This window comes from Nematolebias whitei, chromosome 20 (assembly GCF_014905685.2).
Source record: "Nematolebias whitei isolate Nwh7 chromosome 20, NemWhi1, whole genome shotgun sequence".
NCBI classification, from domain to species: domain Eukaryota; kingdom Metazoa; phylum Chordata; class Actinopteri; order Cyprinodontiformes; family Rivulidae; genus Nematolebias; species Nematolebias whitei.
The window spans coordinates 12740835-12746035 of record NC_056517.1 but is presented as its reverse complement, the minus strand read 5'-3'; positions in this window follow the sequence as shown (position 1 = coordinate 12746035).

The window sequence follows — 5201 nt, the reverse complement described above, 5'->3', positions numbered from 1 at the left end:
GGGGGGGGTATTGTCTTGAAAATGTTCATACTGTCACAATCCTCGTGTTTTTGACCCATTTACAGGCAGGCAAGTGAAGGCAGGGTTTAAATGAAATGATTTATTAAAAAAAAAAAAAAAAAAAAACGGCTGACAGAGCAGCAAAAAACGTACTCCAGCTAAATACAGAGCAACATCATCACACTGACATACAGATGGATGGAAAACAGGACAGGCAGAGGAGAACTGAGAAGTTTGTGCATAACAGAACAATGACTGGACAAAGCGTGGAGGAGAGAAAGGCTTTTTATAAGACAGAGGGAGAATGAGTAATGAGAGCACCTGGGCAGGTGACTGATGAGAGACAGGAGTGAATGATTAAGACTGAAGAATGGAGAGGCAGACTGAGGAGTGGGTGGAAGGTGACAGAAAACAGAATCAGATACACAGGGACATAATCACGCAAGGTGCACAATGAAAAGTACAAGAAGCAGAATGAAATAAACACAAAAAGCAGAAAAGGGGAAAATACAGAAATACAAGACAGACCACGGACACTGTGTCGCATATATTATCATGTCCTTGTGTTTCTCCCACTTGGTGGCACTGTCATACAAACAATGCTAAGGAGTCAGCAGCTGACAGGTGAACAGTTTCCATTTCTTTCATCAAACTTTTTAATTTTTTTTTAAAAGTGACACTTTTAACCAATAATCTAGATCAGGGCTCTGCAACCTGCGGCTCTGAAGCCACATGCAGCTCTTTGGTCCCTCTGCAGCGGCTCTTTCAAGCTTTGACCCAAACTGAAATAAAACTGAATTTTATTGGTTATACCAACAACAAAAAAAGGACTAGTTCAAACAGTTTTCCTGTCATTTCTTTTGCAAATATGTGAATACAGGAAGTAAAACATACCCACTTTAACTTGATGCTTTAATTCTTTATATGAATAACTGTCTGCATATTTTATAGAATTTTTTATTTAAAAAAAAAGGTAAAAACTGATTTTTTCCCCCCTCCCTCCTTTACAAGAATTTGTTTTTTTTAATAAATTTTAAAACCACTAGATATGTTTTGCTTTATAATGTCACTACAAAAGCCCCCCATCCAGCAAACCTGAAGTGGCTCACGGACCACCAGTTGATGACCGCAGTTGTAGCAGGTTGTTGCAGCTCCAGACACGATTCATGTTAATTAATGTTGTGAACGAAGGTGTAAAAATGGCTCTTTTGATCATAAAGGTTGCAGACCCCTGATCTAAATCATTATTTAAGCTTTGTTTTACGTTATGTGAGGGTGGAATCTCTGCTTCTCGATGTTTGTACAGAAATATTCTGTAATCAGCGAGTCTGACTGGACAATAATTAGTCCTCATGGGTCAGTTTTGGCACCAGGATAGTGTCGTTCACACCAGTGTGCCAGAACTCCAGAAGGATTCATGTGGTTTTGGACATTTTGTCATTCCCTGATTCTTAGAGTGCACTTGGTACATTCCTGGGCATCGATGGCCATGTTTGTGTACAGAAACTTCGATTCTCCAGCCACACTTTGGCAGTTCATCTTGTTTGCTGTAAGATCTGAGTCGAACTAAACTGGCGTGCTCCAGCAGCCGTCGAAGCAGGCGGGTTGCACTGGAACAGAGTGGACCCCGTGCTGTTAGGAGCCGCCACTTTAGCTTCTCTGGAGAGGACAGAGCATTCTTATAAAACAAAAGTGCATGTGCCAGATTTGTTGACTGCAACAAACAACTGAAAATCCTGTCACATTACAAGGACTTTGCATTGAATCTAACATTAACACCAAAGACATGAAAAATGTCACACCTGTCTCCAGGTTTTGTTCTAGCTCTAGACTGCTTTCAGTAAAACAAGATAAAAATGAAAAAACAATAAAAAGCCACACAAATTGTCCGGTTGTTGTTTAACTCATGACATTTGCTTAAATCAGATTGCCACAGGACATTTGCATAGAGCAAGAAACGGCTGGGAAATGTCAGGAAAAAATCTACGGGTTCTGATAGGGCACTGAGAAATGTTGCTTTTTTGTACTCTGGCATTTTGAGGCTTGAAAGTCAAACCGATTTCATTGATCTGATGTTTCTCTGGCCACTCGTGCTTGCAGCAGTTGCTTGTTGTGACTGGCAAATGTTTGTTTTTTTAATGGCAGGAAAGGGTTGGGAAAGGAAATTGGTTGCTTTTAGTTTTTTAGAGGAGCCGGGCTAAATGAGAAATGTTTCTTAAGACTTATTTTTCTTGGGGGGTATCAAAGCTACACAACCACTAGGGGGCAGTAGATATTAATCAAACTAAAAAGAGAAGGAGATGTGCTGGTTAATGTTTGCTACTTGAGAATAATCCATCCATCCATCCATCCACCCATCCATCCATTATCTTTTACCCGCTTCTTCCATTTTGGGTCAGGGGGGTCGCTGGTGCCCATGTCCAGCAATTACTGTGCGAGGGGCGGGGAACACCCTGGACGGGTCGCAAGTCCATCACAGGACTTCTTGTGAATAATACATGATAAAAATACAAAAAATAAAAACTATGACGATTAGGTGAAACCAAAAGTGACAAAAACATTTTTTTTAAATATTCTTTACTGAAAATGAATGAGCTGAGTTCTGATGGAAACATCTCCACCCCCGCTCTGTGAAATAAAAGAATCATCTGCTGATTAGGTGCTGGTTAGTTGTAGCGGTCTTTAAAAAAAAAGAAAAAGAAAGAAAAACAATGAATTCACATGAACAATATAATTCACTTGGTTTCCAAACCAAAATTATATTTGCCAGGGATTCCTCCAACACCAGATTTTCTCCTTCACACTTCATTATGCCTCCTACAGAAAGCACGGTGCTGGTAAAATATAGGTCTTGGCTGACGCTTGCTATGTACTAATGCATTCAAATTGATACATGACACATTCAGGAGTGAACAACGTATTGAATATTCAGGGAAGAACAGAAAAAATCTAAAGACCTTGTGGTCCTTGGCAAAATGCATGAACACTTACCGTCTCTTGTGCCAGAGTTCAAGACAGAGATTATTGTATATTAAGAAATATAGTTGTAGCCAGGGGCGCAACTACATATTTTTGAGGTGGATGCGAACACATCATCGGCGCCCCCCCCCCCCCACCCGCTCCTTTTTACTTGCCGCCTCATACAGCTTAGTCATGCACTTAGAAAATACAGTAGTAATATTACAGATTTTTTTAATGTTACATATTATATCAGGTGATCATTTCAATCATAAACAAATAAGAAGTTTTATAAAGTACAAATATATAACAGTAGTGGTACTCAGTCCTTCTCCCTTTTCCTTTTTCTGTTTTGCGCCCCGGATAGCTTTTTTTTCTGCCGCTCCATCTTGTTGTCAAGTGCACAACGAGCGGTAGTTCAAGATTAAAAAAAAAAAAAAAAAACGCGCCGAGTGCGTTCTCTTAGGGGCGTGTTCACAGCCACCTGTGTGGGAAGGGAGAGCGATAGGAGGGGAGGTGAAGCAGCAGAGGGGAGGTGAAGGAGCAGAGGGGCGCCTAATCAGTGCTGTTCCCCTGTTATTGATCATTTAGAAAATGCCTACTAGAAAAACATTTTTTCTACAGAGGGTTTTGACGCCCCCTGCAGTGCAGCGCCCCTATGCGTTGCATACGCTGCATACCCGCTTTTTGCGCCACTGGTTGTAGCCATGAAATTAATTTGACAATTTTGTGTGATCTTGCAGGATCTGTTAGCACTTGGAGTATGTGCACGCACCAGTGCTGTTACAGCCTGCGCTCTCAGGCCTTCATTACTTGCAGCGTTCCCTCAGTGCGAACTGAACTTGGCAAAAAGGTCTTCTCCTACTCTGCTCCTGTAACCTGGAACACCTTGCAACAAGAACTGAAGTTGTCCACCTTGATTTCTTTTTAAGGGATTTTAAATGTTTGATAAGGTCATTAGAAATATCAAAGCAAATATGTTCTTGTTTTTAGTATTTTACCTTGTTTTATAAGGCATCTTGATTTTATTGTTGCTTTTTATTGTTGTATATGGTTATCTATAATTTTTATATTGTCTGTCTAAAACAGGTCTCTATTGTAAATGAGTCCTAGTGACTCAGTGAGACTACCTGAATAAATGAAGGTTGTATGAATGTGTTGTCAATGGCTGTCTATTACCACACCAACTTTTCCAGATCCACTCTGCTGGCAGTACAATACTACTAACAGAACCATGCTGCTAACAGGACCATGCTGCTAACAGGACCATGCTGCTAACAGGATCATGCTGAAAACAAGACAATGCTGCTAACTTGGCTTGCAGTAATAGTAGTAGTAGTAACAGTTAGCAATAGGCTACCATGCTGCTAACATTACCAGGCTGCTAACATGACCACACTGCTAACGGTTCCAAGCTGCTAACAGCACAACACTGCTAACAGAACCACAGTGTTAACAGTACCATGCTGCTAACAGGATCACACTGCTAATGGTACTATGTTGCTAACAGACCATGCTACACTATTTATGGTACCATGCTGCAAACAGGACCACACTGCTAACAGGACCATACTGCAAACAATACCACACTGCTAACAGGAGCACATTGCTAACAGGACCCCACTTCTAACAGGATCACACTCCCAGGGCTTAATTTGTAAACTAACTGACAAATAGCAGGCGGTCCGGAAGGGGGGTAGGTGTCTGTCAAAATTAGAGTTCCCAGATCTTGTTCTGGCAGGATCTGGCTCAAATTAACCACTGCACACTGCTAATTGTACCATGCTGCTAACAGGACCAGACTGCTAATGGGACCACGCTGCTAACAATACCACACTGCTAACAATACCACACTGCTAACAATACCACACTGCTAACAATACCACGCTGCTAACAGGACCACGCTGCCAACAAAACAACATTTCAAACAGGACCACGCTACTGGCAGGATCGCGCTAACTGAACCACATTGCTAACAGGACCATGCTGCTAACAGGACCATGCTGCTAACAGTGCCATGCTGCTAACAAGACAATGCTGCAAATAATGTGTTTTATAAGATTATTTTTTGTTTTAATGTTTTTTCATTGTTGTACTATATATTGTTGTCTGTCTAAAACAGGTCTCTCTTGAAAATGAGTCCTTGTAACTCAATGAGACTGCTTGTGTAAATAAAAGTTAAAAAAATAATATATTTCTATCTATCTATCTATCTATCTATCTATCTATCTATCTATCTATCT